The following is a 15,603-nucleotide window of genomic DNA, read 5'->3' on the forward strand; positions in this document are numbered from 1 at the left end:
TACTCTCTGTTTAGCAAAGATGCAAAAATGCTTCTTAAATGAACTCAATTCACATATGCTGGTTGGGGGAGATAAGTGGAAGTCTTTGTAGTATAATAGTGGTCTCAAAATAAGTGCAACAAGGTGGCTTCTTGTGTGGGGACATTGTGAAAGCCTATAAAATTTGCTTCTCTTACCTGACTGTAACAGTAGCAAGAGAGTTTGGCTAAGGTCCAGACACTTCCAGCTGTGTTGGACTGGTGAGGAAGCTGTTGCTACTGTTTTTGCTACTGATAGAGAGCTTTGGTACTAATGCCACAATTACAGGTTACACTAAAATTTTGTATAAATTAGATTTGGGAAGTGATCTATATTTGCACTAGTCTGTTAAGACTGAGGTTGTTGAGAAAATTTAGGAGGTTGATTCATGTAATTCAAGAAAAGAGGGTATTTTCTGAATTCCAGATTGAATTATAGATTATATATATGGCACAACTTTAATCATTGATCCCATCATTCTTCATGAGACAAACATTTAATGAGCATCTGATCTATACAAAAGACACTTATATGTCAAAGTAATGCTCATCCTAGAATTCTCTAATAAATATGTAATTTTTTTTCATTTTTTCAACATTGATTTGTCAAGTGCCTATTATAGATATGTAAAATACTTTTCTAGGTATTGGGGCTATAAAAATGAGAAACCACATAGTCATTGACTTCAAGTAGCTTACAATCTTGTGGAGGAATGGGGCAATCTACAATATGTAACTTAAATTAGAAATTCTTAAGTTATATGAGAGATTAAGAAAGTGTCTTGAAAGAGAAATTGCTTTGAACTGGGAGACTGAACTGGGAGAAGTTTCAGGGAGGAAGTGGCATCTGAGATGGACTTTTGAGAAGATGATAAATATTAATAAAGAATATAAATGCAGGGGAAATCCATTTCAGTAATATATGATATAAAGATACCTAATCAGTAAGAGAGAGAATGGGAATGAGGTGTAGGAAGTAGTCCAAAATTTTTCTAGTTTAGCATCTAAAAAGGAAAATATGAAATAAATTAGGCAAGTCTGATAGAGAGGCTAGGTAGTTTTTGCTTGTTGGTTGGTTGGTTTTTAATACAGTAAGCAATGGAGAGCCATTGAAAGTCTTTAATTAGTATAATGATGTTAACAGACTTGCATATCAGGAAGACTATTTTGGCATTGGTTTGATAAATATATTAAAGAGAGGAGAGTCTAGAGGGAAGGTAACCAGTTAGAAGGCTGAAGAAGTGATGAAAACTTCAGACAAGAACACTGAGCAGGGAGGAGGAATGCAAAACTTCTTTTATAGATAGAACTGATAGTTTCAACAACTTACTGAACATAGGTAGTATGGGAAATAAAAGAGTCAAGAAATAGGCTTGGTGTGACTTCTAGGCTTAGATGACTAAGAAATTGTTGGTGCCACCAAAAGAAATGAAAATTTAAGAGGAGGGGAAGATTTTGGAGGGAGTATTATGAAGAAATGTTAGCAGGATAGAAAACATAGAAGTCCAGTAGACCAGTGACCATGAAAACAACTACTATATCGTAACAATTATTAGATATTAGCCAAGTATTATACTATGTGTTTGAGTGTATTTAGTAAATATTACCCTCTTATGATATTTAAAGAAATATTAGGAGGGTTATGAGGATTAATGGAACATACCAATAAAAAAGTTTCCTCAATGTGACTTATATAACTTCCCTGCTTCTAAACCTAGAGAAATGATTAAGGTACCCTCTAGCTTAAACATTTTTATAATTATCAGATCTTTTATAACATTAATGCAATCTTATTTTAAATCAAACAGGATAGATTTGCTATTGCAATGGCACAAAAGGATTCCAGTAACTCATATATTATATTTACTGATAATTTGCCATATTTAGGCATTTCTTTTAATATATAAAAACTTTCCAATACTATGAATACTTTATATTTTGTCTCATATTAGTTAAAATAGATTGACTTGCATTAGTGTGTAATCATTAACAATCCATGAGATATAGGTGATTTCTACTATTACTGCAGATATTTTATGAGAGGGAAAAGTGGTACACACTGAGTTTAATCAAATTGTCTAGAATCCAGCTCTTTAGACTCGTATTTGAATGTTTTTGTGTTATATCACTGCTTAAACTTTTAGTTGTAAATATTTTTGTTTTTTGGGTATTTCAGTTACATCAAATTCTTCATGGCATTTTCTGGGGTTTTCTTAGAAAAGATAGTGGAGTGATTTGCCATTTCTTTCTCTATTTCATTTACAGATGAAGAGAATGTTTTTGTGTTATATCACTGCTTAAACTTTTGGTTGTAAATATTTTTGTTTTTTAGTTATTTCAGTTACATCAAATTCTTCATGGCATTTTCTGGGGTTTTCTTAGAAAAAGATAGTGGAGTGATTTGCCATTTCTTTCTCTACTTCATTTACAGATGAAGAAAATGAGACAAACTGGGATAAGTGATTAGCCCAGAGTCCCACAGTTAGTAAATGTCTGAGACTAGCTTTGAACTCAAGTCTTCCTGACGGACCCAGAGCTCTATTTATTGCACCCTCTATATGCCCATTATTTAAACTTAAAAGCAGGATAGCTGAAAGCAAAATGATTTGTGCTGCAGTTTGTCAATATACCACCACGATGTCCCATTTTCTTTTGGTTAAATTGTAGATGTAGGGAAACAGACAAGCAACAAAAGTTAGGCTGTTATTTATCTAAGAATACTCTGTAAATTCATATCAAATAGCAGAGGATAATTTTGATGTGTTTTTAGTTTTTGTTTACTTTTTGATGAAGTGAGTAAAGTATAAGAAAAAAAGTAAATTAAAAAGAATACTACATACTTCATGTTGAAGGGGGAAAGAAAGACGACTTATGAGAAAAGAATTATATAAACAGAAACTGCATGGAAATGTAACATGAATTATTATTATTATTAGTAATAATAGTAGTTATTTTAATAGCATTTTAAAATGGGAGAAGATATTTGTGACAGAATCTTGTTTTTAAGTGATGACGGCATGATGTCTGCCATAGTTTTGGAAAAAACTTTTTTTTAAAAATTTTCCAAATACATGCAAAAATAATTTTCAACATTCATTTTTGCAAATCCTTGTGTATCAAATTTTTCTCCCTCCCTTCTTCCCCTCCCACAATAAGCAATTAGATATAGGTTAAATATGCAATTTCTTTATAAAAGCACTTTTTAAAAACTAGTTTTAATACTCAATAAAAATAACCAACATGTAGATACTGACAATCTTTAGACTTTTGACTTGGAGTCTGTCTGGAAATAATATATCCTCAATATCTCTCTATCTATTGAGATATAGATATAGATGTAAAAATATAGTAACAATTTAAATGGAACATTCTGTTTATTATAAGAAGAAAAGGGACCTAGCAAAGAGAAAGAAATTTGACTATTAAGGTTTCTTAAGATTGAACCATTCCCTTTCCTCACTAATGCTCCCTAATTTGATGCAAATTCTAATTTGGAGTTTATTCTTAGAAGAGGGAGACAATCAAGGTTTAGTGAATAGTTTACTTCTATGATTATATATTGTATCTTCCCCAATAAAATGTAAGCACTTTGAGGGCAGGGACTTTAATATTTCTTTGTATTTCTTACTAGCATTCTGCCTTACAAATAACAGACACTTAAATATTTATTGGATTAAAATGATTTGAACTAGGATAAGAGCCTGGTGGTATAAATAAAAATGATCAGAAAAATTCTGTTGAGTGTGTACTTAATAGTAATAATTGCTCACACAAATAATATTTAAATTTTGCAAGGCACTTCATATTTATAACTTTTGATCCTCAAAATAATTTCCCCAAGGTTACATAGCTACTGATCATCCTAGTCACTTCAAATCCACTGTTATATTAATTCTGTCATGTTTTGTTTATGATTATTATTATTTAATAATTTTAGAGCAACCTTTGGGCATCTTTGACTGAAATGAATTGGTCTTCTTAACATTTATAAGGGTGCAGGGCTGATGGCTCAATTGCTAAGGAATGGGTGGTCTTAGAATTGAATGGATAACGTTGTTATCCTTGGTATGTCCTATTGTATAGTAGTAATTTTGTAAATTATTAACCAAAAAGGGGAAAGAACTGAAAAATGAGGTCTTCTGTATGTTCACAGTCCCTAGACATTACAACAGGACACTGTTATAGCTTGAATATAGTTTCAATAGTTGAGAAACACATCCTGTTTCATCACAGATATTTATTGTTTTATTCATAAGTCCTCCACCCACCTTGTGGGCCATTGTGGTTACTGTCATTCATCCAGGAGGACTAGAGAATGCTTCTATGCAGTATGCAATATCATACTGGGGCAGGGAGGGGCCAGTGGAATTGAATAAAAGTAAGTGGAGTCCTCAACATTTTGTTCTCCAGACCTTTTTTTCTCTCTCCACACGTTTTTGGTGACTTCACCCCTTACCTTGGACTCCCAGAATGTATATCTAGCTCTAATCTTTTCTCAGAACTTTAGTCCATCATCTCTAACTCAATTGGACATCTTCACCTTGCTATCTCATTAGTGTCTCAAACATAACTTCCCTGAAACTGAGCTCATCACTCCCCTCTTTCTGTAATGACAGCACCACCACCATTTCCATTATCTAGATTTGAAACTTTGAAGTTATTCTTTAAACTTTTCCTTCCTTTGCCACCTTCATTCAATAAGTTGCAAGTCTTGTTGATTCTACCCTTGAAACAATCATAATCCATCCTCTTCTTTTCAGTTCCACTATCATCCTTATCTTTTAAGTCCTCATTAAATTAAATGAGATATTATTTATAAAGGACCAAGCATAGTGCCCGGAACATAGTAGGATCTTTATTTTTAAAAACAGTTTTCTAAATTTTTTTCTCAATTATATGTAAAAACAGTTTTGACATTCATTTTCTTTAAAATTTGGGTGCCAAATTTTCCTTCTTCCTTTGAGAAGGCAAGTAATTTGATATAGTTTATCATATATGGACAGTTAAGCAAAACATATTTTCATATTAGTTGTGTTGTGGAAGAAAATACAGATTTAATAAAAAGAAAAATAAAGTGTTTAAAAGTATGCATTGATCTGAATTCAGACTCTAGCAGGTCTTTCTCCAGAGGTAGATAGCATTTTTCATCAAAAGTCCTTTGGAACTGTCTTAGATTATTATATTGTTGATTATAGTGAAGTCAATCACAGTTTTTCGTTGTACAATATTGCTGTTATTATGTAAATGTTCTCCTGGTTCTGCTCATTTCACTTTACATCAGTTCATGTAAGTCTTTGTAGTATTTTTTTTAAGCATCCTGCTCATCATTTCTCAAAACACAATACTATGCCATCATAGTCATATACAACTTGTTTAGCTGTTTCCCAACTGGTGATCATCATCAATTTCCAATAATTTGACACTATAAAAAGAGCCACTATAAATATTTTTGTTCATGTCAATTTTTTCCTTTTTATTTCTTTGCGTATGGACCCAATAGTGACTATTTTGTAGTCCTTTGGGCACAGTTCCAAATTGTTCTCCACAATGTTTGGATTAGTTTACAACTCTAACAACAATGCTTTACTATTCCAATTTCTACACATCCCCTCAAATATTTGTCATTTTCTTTTTCTGGCATACTAGACAGTCTGATAGATGTGTTGTGGTACCTCAGGATTGTTTTAACCTGTATTTCTATAATCAATAGTGATTTAGAAAATCTTTTCATATGATAATAGTTAACAGATTTCACATGAAAACTGCCTGATCATGTCATTTGACCTTTTATCAATTGGAAAATAACATTTTTTCTTATAAATTTGACATAACTCTTTATTTGAGAAATAAGTCCTTTCTCAGAGAAACTTTCTATAAAAACTTTTTCACACAATTTTTCTGTATTTTCTTTCATTCTATTTTGCCCCTATTTTTCTTTCTCTCCTTTCATCCTATACTTCTACGAAATTGGTTTGTCTCTGACCATTGCCTCCCCAAATCTGCCTTTCTTTTTATCAGCATCCCCTTTCTCTTATGCCTTTCCTCTCCTGCTTCCCTCTGGGTAAGGAAGCTTTCTATTCTCAACTGAGTGTGTATGTTTGTAAAGGGCAGCAGATAGTGGGGGAACTCTGGGTAAAGTATAAGATCCTTTAGCCCAGAAGAAACCGACTGACAATATCTGGTTTGGCTCCATTTCCCTTTGGTGTTCTTATCTCTCTTCATGAGAACTCAAGGGCGTGACCACATGTGTTCTACTTGAAGCGAGGGATACTTACTGCAAGGTGCTTATGGTTAGCACATACTCAGTGTGATTGATGAGATAATGGTTTTCTAGTTTGTACATACTTAGTGTGCTCTAATGATGTAATCATACTGAGGTATTTAAGGGTTGAGATGACTGGAAATAGGACTCTCCATCCTTGACCATCCTGGTGGCTCTCCTGCCTTCTCCACTCCTCCACTAAGACCAAGGCTGGTCCAGAGATGCTCCATAGAGCTATCCTGGACACTGCATATATTATTCCCAATTTGAACCAGTTCTGATGAGAGTAAGGTTCAAGCATTGTTCACTATAATCCTTCTTCTCTTCTAGTCTAAAGCTCTTTTATATCCCCTTTATTCTTCCTTCTTCCTTTTTTCTGAGCATATCCTTTTTTTTTTAACCCCTTAATTTTATTTATTTTTAAATATTTCACATTTTCTGCTATTTTCTCATTCATTTAATTTTTTTTGATGTCTCATGGAGCTGTTAGCTTCTAATTGCCCAATTCTAATTTTTAATGCATCATTTTCTTCTGCTTTTTTAACCTCCTTTTCCATTTGGCCAATCTCCTTAAGAAGTTATTTTCTTCAGTGAAATTTTGTACATCATTTTCTACTTTAAGGGATTCTTCTCTTCAGTGAATTTTTATGCCTCTTTTACTATTTGGCCTATTCCATTTTTTAAAATGTTAAAATGTGTGTGTGTGTGCTTTTATGCCTCCTTTGTATATGCCTCCTTTACCAAGCTATTGACTATTTTAAATTATTATCTTGTATCACTTATTTCTTTTCTCAACATTTCCTCTGATTTTCTTGTTTAATTTTTTAAATCTTTTTTTTTTCATTTGAACTTTTTTAGGAATTCTTTCTGCTCTTGCAACCAATTCACATTTTTCTTTGAAGTTTTGAAGAGTTTTTGACTTTGTTGTCTTCTTCTGTGTTTGTCAAAATAATATTATTGTATAAGTTTGTCCATGTCATACCTTTGCTCAAAACCCTCCTTATTGTCCATAAGATCAAATACAAATTCCTTGGCCTGGCCTTAATGGCTTTTCACTATGTGATTCCAGCCTACTTTTTCTTTTTTAGTTGTATTCATATTATTTCCTTTCATATACTGGACGTGGAATGTTAGCTGGACCCTGTCCTCACCATGTGCACTCAGGCAATCCTCTTGTCACAAATATTTTGTGGCTTAAATCTTTCTTTTCTGTATAACACAATTCTGGTTTCACCTTCTTTATAAAGCTTTCATTGATCTCACCTGGCAGTGTTCTCATTCCTTAAATTCTCTTGGAGCATTTTGTCTGATTCTTTTATTTCTATTTCAAATTCAGCTTCATCTTTCACCTTTTTTTGGGGGGGTATATAGCCCATAATTTCCCTACAAGAGTATAAACTCCTTGAGGGCAGACTATCTTTAAGGAAGAATTTTGTAACCCTAGAACCTAGTCAAACCTTGCACTTAGTAGGAATTAATAAACATATTGAATTCAATTTGACAATGTTTTCTTGTTCTAGTTCTTTTTATCTCAAAGATAAGTAAATCACCCATTCCTTCTATGTTAGATGTTCCTTTTAGACAGAGGAAAAATAAATCTCTTCCTCTTCAGAAAAATTAAAGGCATTATTGCCCAAAAATGTGATTCTACCACATTTTTAAAATGCTATATTCAACAATAAGAAGAAAAGAACCTAGAAGAAAAAAAATGACTGGACAAAAGGCCTGGATATTTTTAAATCAGTTTAGAAATCTTAGGGAGGTGATTTTCTTGAAATAAATGAATTGAAAAGGGGGCAGCTTAGGTTGCACAGTGGTTAGAGCACCAGCCCTCAAATCAGGAAGACCTGAGTTCAAATGTGGTCTCAAACACTTAATACTTCCTACCTGTGTGATGGTAGGTAAGTCACTTACCCCCAATTGCCTCAGCAAAAAATAAATAGATAAACAAACAAATAAATAAATGGAAAGCATTTATTAAGTGGGTAGCATATACAAAACACGGTGCTTAAGGACTGGGGATATAAAAAGGAAACCAGAATAATAGTCCTTATTTTTTAGAAGCTCATATTCTAATAGGGGAGCCAACATATTTAAAAACTTTCCTATAAATCAGATGGAGAGACTTCATAACTAGGTCCTGATTAGTATGCAAAAAATTCCCTGACATGGTCATATTATTCAAATTTAAGCTGCATATTTCCACTGGGCTGGGACCAATTACCCTATTTTATTTAGTTATAACTTCGAATAGTATGTATTTGAGCATGACAATTGCCCAGGGAATTATTTGCATTAATTGGGATTTATCTATATCCAGATGTCTTAACACTTTGAAAATATAGTCTCAAATTTAAAAATTAAATTAAAAAAAGCAATAATTATATTATATATTACACAGGCAATTATAATTGAAAGGTACTCACCCAATGAACTATAAGTTTTAGAATATTCTACAGCAAATAAACAAATTTTGTTATCATGAAATCTTATATACACGTACTCTAAGGAAAAAAAATATATATTTCTCTTTAGAGTGCAATATAAAAGATGTAATTATATATATAATTATATATTATATATATATATATATATATATATATATATATATATATATATATATATATATATATATCTCATCAAGATGCACCCATTTTTCCTAAGTGATTATTTTTTGAACCTGCCCAAGTTTATCTAGCTATTTTTTTGCTTCAGTACTTTGGGCCTATATAAAACACATCACCCACCTCTACTGCTTCCTCCTCCACATGTTCAGGCTCTCATCCTTCATACCAATAGATTCAGTTTTGCTGTTTTGGTTAACACTTAAGTTAATTTTCAGAGCTAGTTGTTGTTGTTTTTTTTTTTTTAACGGAACTATTGTGGGAGAGGAAATCATGATACAGAAATCTTTGTTAGCAGGTTGGAGATTTTGCCTGATTCACCAGAGTGAAGGATGAGGAGAATTTGTGCCTGGCTAGGAGGCTGCTACCTGCAGAAAACAGATCTCCAGGTAGGAACACAAAATTTTTATCTTTATTTCACCATAGTTGTTTTTATAAAAAAAAAGTGAGATCATTTTTAATAAGCAATGCAAAAATCCTCTGAGTATATAACATTCATATTGCTTATTTATATTTCTAACTTATTTCAATTTCGGTGATTTTAAATTAAAAGTTTCTTGTGCAAATAAAACCAATGTAACCAAGGACAGAAGGGATGCAAAAAAATTGATAAGACAAAACAAAAGAAAACTTTCATAGATCATCTCTCAGCTAGATTGGGATATTCTTATCATATAGGAAATAATGAGCTGGTTGGTTTAGAAAACATAGAAAGACTTGGTCCTATGAAGGAAGATCCACCTTCAGAGAAACATATGACAGAAATAAGCAAAGTACAATCTTACATATATGTGTAAATTTAAAATTGTTTATGTATTTGCATATGTATTCACACCTAAGTATCTTCTTTAGGATGGGTGGAAGTGAAGGGAAACATAAAGTCAAAAATGCACCGCAGAAAACAAAAGAAAACCAACAAGGAAAGGAAAGAGTTTAGTAACTTTGAAAATAATGTGTAGTATTTATTATAAAGGACTTCTTGAAATGGAAGTTTATTGCTTTATACTGAATCTTCTTGTGGTCTGCTGTGTACACAGCAGTGAGGTTTTTTAATTTTTTTCTTATTTTTTATTTAAATTTAAAATTAAAAAAAATCTGCAAAAAAAAAAAATTCCTAGATTTGTTTCCAAATGACATAGGCTAATAGCTTAAAAAAAAAAAAAAAAGGCAGAAAGCTTTACTGAGTTTTTAAATGAATTCACAAAGTCGGTCTGAAGTTTTAAAAATAAAACCTCTTAAGAGATATGATTTTGGTTGTTGAAGACCATCTGCTTGGGGAAAAAAAAAAACACATCAGAGAGTAAGACATTACTCAGAATTGTCATTTCAGAAAGGAACTGTTAGAAAACAGCTACCGTCTACAGGATATTGTGTATAATTGGCAGCATGTTTGCTAAACCTGAATTATATTTTGTCTCTCTTTAATGATTCTAGAATATCCCAAGATTGCAAACTAATTCTGACACAAAAGAGAAAGGAAAGTCCACAAATCACATACCCTTGGAAATGGGCTCAGTCTGTGTCTTACTAAATTTACCAGAGCAAAAATCACTCTACCAGTAGCTTTACCATAATGTTCTCACACAAGATGAAATTTATGAAATTTCATAAATGCTAGTTGAGAACAAAGCCCCAACATTAAAAAAAAGTTTAGAAAGAATTTTATTAAGGCAGAGGAGAGATTTAAAAAAAAAAAAAAAAGTGTGGCTACTCTCTCAAATCTCTGTGAGATTTACATTACAGTATATAGAGTTGAAACAAGGGCTTAGAAAGGAGCAGTTTATTAAGTGGGTTCAAAAAAAAAGGGGGGTTCCCAGGGAAGGCTGTTTGACATGAATATCAACAAGTATAAATATTCAATAAAATTTAGATAGAGCCAAAACCCAAGCTACTGGAGAACCCAAAATGCAGGCTTTGAGTTGAACCTAAAACAGAAGTGTTTTGAATAGACACTAAACCTTGATGGAACCAAAACATTCCTTGTAGCCATCTTCTACTTCTCTAGTCACTGAAGTTGGTATCACATTCTGAGTTTAAAGAATATCTAGTCACATAAAGGTTTGATTCAAATAATAATTAATAAGATTTTCCAAACAATATAATATTTTTACATGAAAGAAAACAAAACAGATATGGAATATGTAGGTCAAGATGCTGGGAATCTGAAATGCACATGGAACATTTATCATGCAGTGATTTTTGTCCCCTATAATAGGAAGTATAAAAATAAGATGCTCACTGGAATCCATCTCCATCTAAAACTACAAAGATTTTACTTCCATAGCAACATGAAGGACCCAGTTCTGTTGGAGGTGTGTATATACTAATGCATTCAGAGCTCAGGGTTGGAAGTGACTTGGAAAAAAAGCAACCCTTTAAATTTTGCCCACGCATTTATGTGTGTATATATAATAAGGCCTTTGTGTGGGGAGACCAGAATTTAAGAGCATGTACGCTTCTCTCTCTTCTTTAAATGATCTAGCATTCACCGCCTACTTCCCCTCCCCTTTCCAGATATGAAGTGAAAATCTGCAATTATAAAATGTTACTGGGATAAAAAATGCTTCTTTTCTTTTCTTTTTTAATGTCAAATAGTTTGTTACCAAAGGAGGAAAAGCAACCCCCACAAAAAAAATAACAGCACCACTAGGGTTTATGAGGCCATCGGGATGCTTGTTCCATAGGTTATTTTAGTGAAGTCGGCTTCATAGCTAAGCTAAAACAACTCCAACCTACTCCCTCGTTCATGGAAAGAAGCACTTTCTGTTTATTATCTGTTGTCTCTTATATTAACTCAGGAATCATGGAGGGCTGGCTAGGTTGGGTTGGCCAGAAGTACAGGGCAGAAGTAACAATTCTTATGCCATTTTCTCCCTTTGGCACTTGGAAAGCTGTCCCAGAGTCTCTTCCAGCTTTGACATTTGTTTCTCTCTTCTTCCTATTCTCCCTAAGCCAGATTTATCTTGACAGTTTGCACAGGCCTTTCCTTCCCCCTTTTCTTTTACTCCCTTACTCTAATGAGGTTGTTCACCCGTCTGGTATCTAGGACTGACAAAACAGAAACTGAAGTCACTACCCTGGGTATGAATAGGTGTTTGAAGACTCTGAAATATGACTTATACTTATTGAAATTAGGTTCTGTCCATGTATAATACTGCTTTATTCAAAAAAGCAATAAGGAAGATCAGATAGCTCTTTCCATATAATGCTGTGCTTGGAGAACTGAGTTAGGAACTTGTCTTAGATGCTTACTGACTGTGTGACTCTGTGACCCTGGGAAAGTCATTTGACATTTCTAATCTTTCCCATACATAAAATTGGCATGTAAATAATAGCATCCACTCACTATCTTGTTATGAGGCATCAAAAGCAATAATCAAGGTAAAACATTTTGTACATTTTTGAGTACTGTACTACCTAAATTCAACTTAAGGTAATAGCAATCATCAGATATGTGGGTGACATGTGTGTAGTGGGTTGGACTGGAATCTCCAGATGGTGAATAATATGCATGGTAGGATAGATATCAAGGGTGAGATTCCTAGTCGGCTTTTCTTTTTGCTTTCTTATCTAGCACTATTCCTCTGATTTTGCCCATTATCCATCATCTTTGCCACAGTTCTTGACCATCCCACAACTTTCCCCTGCTCTATGGAAAGATTATAATGTATGGATCTGGAAACAGACTGTGTCTATCATATGAGCATCAGGGTGATGGGAGAAGCTCATGGCTAGAAGGTTGGCCATGAAATGATACATATTTTTAACTATAACAACTCATGATGTAAGTCTACTAAGTGATGAAAGAATACACTCAAGGGCAAACTAATGCCTCCCTGAAGGAGAGACTTTGTGGTTTAGTGAAGGAAAATAAAAGTATTGAATTTGAAGTCAGAAGACCTCAATTTAAGTACAGGTTCTGCTATTTGGTGCCTCATTTATAAAAGTAAGGAGTAAGATTTGATGACTTCAGAGGTTCCTTCCAATTCTAACTTCATGATATTGTGACACCTTCTAGCTCTAGATGACTGTGATCTTATTGGTAAGATGAACCATTATCTTCAGAACCTTCTCCATCTCTGTATTGTTAGTGTGGGCTATGGGAGCCCTTTTTGACCCTTTTACTAAATTTCTAGTTCCACTTAAAGCTGAAAGATTGATTGTATTACATAGTTCCAACTACTATGCTCTGAAGATAAGACCAAATGTCCATTTCTTTCTCCTAGTCTTTACATCATTCCCTCAGAAGTGTCTCTGATTCTAAGGATATTCACTTATGAATTATAGGTGAGCTTTAGTAACTGAGAACCATTATTATAGAGCAACATTCATAGGAGGAATTGGTTATTAACATTGTAAGTAAAATTAAATTAAAAATTCAAGAGAATCAGTAAATATGTACTAAATGAAAAATGCTGTACTAGATCTTGGAATACCAATTTTCCTCCAAACCTTTCTACTCTACAGGTTTATATTTTACTCAAAAGGTTATGACACATTTAACATTTTTTTAATCAATGACTCAAATAAACAAATAGATAAATTTGGAAATGGTACCAAACTGGGGAAAATAGCTAATTGACAGATGATTGAGTAACAATCCCCAAAAATATTGATGAGTTTGAGCATTGGGTTATATCTAATAAGATGAAACTTAATAGGAGTAAATACAAAGTTTTATACTTGAGTGTAAACAAAAATAAAACTTTATCAGCATAAAAAGGAAGTATGCTTTGATAAAGGTTATTCTGCAAAAAATTTGAGGCTTTTAGTGGATTATAAGCTCCAAATGAGTCAGCCATGTGATGTAACAGCCAGAAAAGACATCTTGGATTACATTAAGAGGTGCACAGCTTCTAGGAACAGCGAGGTGATAGTCTCTCAGTATTCTGTCCTCATCAGGAATTTCATATTCATTTCTGGGCACACTAGTTGAAAAAGAACATTGATAAACAAGAGTGTGTCTAGAAGATGGCACCCAGGATAATAATAGACTTGAATGTATGGCACAGGGATGTGCTAACAGAATTAGGCATTGTTAGCATAGAAAATAGTTAGAGACATATGAAGGCACTATCTGCATTCAGTTTTCTTTCTCTTGCATTTAACTTTGAAGTAAGAAAATAATTGAGGTGGCTATTAGGATGAAATATGTTTCATGTTCAAGTGATGGACTTTGCAAATGGACAGAAGTAGAAAATTACTTATCAAGTTTTGGTCAACATCTAGAAATTTTGAATGGAATATAAAATGAATGAGAAAGGGGGTAATATGAAATAAAATAGAAAAATAATTTATAGTAATGTTTTGGAGAGTTTAAATATCAGCCTAACTATTTTATATTTTGTCCTTGATGGATTGGGAAGCCATTGAATATTTTTATGCAAGGAAATGAATAGCTAATTCTGTCTTAGATTATTTTGGGAGCTATTTGAATGATAGACAGGAGAAGGAAAAGACTAGAGATGTGGAAAACATGTTAGGAGGTAGAGAGTAGAAAGATTATGAGAACCCAAAGTAGAGTAGTAGGTGTAATTCTGGACCATGGACTGATGTTTTGGAATTAGAAAAGACACAACTTGACAAATGAATAGGTGTGGGAGAAGGAAAAGTCAAAGTTGACTCAGAGGTTTTGAATTTGATTGACTGGGAAGATGATGGTGCCATTGACAGAAATAATAAAGTTTGGAGCAAGAACAGTTTAGGGAGGGAGGTTGATGGGTTCAATTTTGAATATATTAAAATTGAGATACTTATGGGACATCCAAATGGAGGTGTTCAGCAGGTAGTTGTAAAAACATGGCTGAATTTCACTAGAAAGATAAAAAGATATGGGAAAAAAAATCTCTGTAAGCTGAGGCTATGTATATACACACAATTGGTTTGATGATTTTGATTGAATTGACCTTAACTGACCTGAATTGCATAGTCAAAATAATCAGGCAAATTAGTCAAGCAACCAGAAGAAAAAAAATGAGCCTATTTTAAGTTCCAGATTTTTTCATGCATCATTAGTGAATGAATCCTTTCTCTCATCTAAAGACATCTGCATGCAGAATTTTGATTTTGAGATTTTTCTACAACCCCAACAAAAATCATTGTACTTTTTTGTGGGGTTTAATTAGTGACAGTTATGTGTACAGAATGATGGGAATCAAAACAATCAGGTGCTAGTATTAAAAAAAATCTTTTGAAAATAAAAATGTGTCTCTTCAGTAACTCTACCTGACAAAAATAGATTGAGTATGACCCTCTAAGGCTAAGCATATTGGAGTCCTTATATGATCCACTCACAATTCTGTTGTGGATCCTGGTTGCTATACAAGCTAAATAAATAACAAGTAGAGTGTTAAAATCTTTGGTTTAAAATTAGTGTACAAAGTATCCCATAATATATGACACCCTTTGCTGAAATGTTTCTTTTCATAAAATCACCACTGTCGCATTACTAAATAAAGAGTAGAGACATTCAAATTGGACACTAGGTAAAATGTGGAAATCCTAGCCTTAACAGGAATGGCTTTTTTATTGAAATATATACTTTTGAAAGATTAGTCCATTTTATTTGATTATCATGATAGCAAGAATAAGAGATAACAAGAAAGGAAAGTCAGCAACTTAAAATTGTTTATTTCAGTATTTTTAAAGTATCTACCATCTTGAAAAAAGAGGCAGTATAGCATAGTTTATATAGAATAGG

The 15,603-nt window shown here is 33.0% G+C and overlaps 1 protein-coding gene across 8 annotated transcripts in view; it reads left to right on the forward strand.

Annotated features, from left to right (window-relative positions):
* HIVEP2 (HIVEP zinc finger 2) overlaps positions 1 to 15,603 on the forward strand; it is a 265,730-nt gene that overhangs the window by 60,890 nt on the left and 189,237 nt on the right. For 7 of the 8 annotated variants that reach the window (XM_074309664.1, XM_074309663.1, XM_074309668.1 and 4 more), the window contains exon 2: positions 9,202 to 9,292. The gene's annotated coding sequence lies outside the window, so the exon portion shown is untranslated. Of the gene's footprint in view, positions 1 to 9,198; positions 9,293 to 15,603 lie in introns of all 8 variants that reach the window. The other variant, XM_074309662.1, reaches the window with a different exon arrangement.

The sequence above is a fragment of the Sminthopsis crassicaudata genome, chromosome 4, assembly GCF_048593235.1.
Source record: "Sminthopsis crassicaudata isolate SCR6 chromosome 4, ASM4859323v1, whole genome shotgun sequence".
In the NCBI taxonomy this organism is placed as follows: domain Eukaryota; kingdom Metazoa; phylum Chordata; class Mammalia; order Dasyuromorphia; family Dasyuridae; genus Sminthopsis; species Sminthopsis crassicaudata.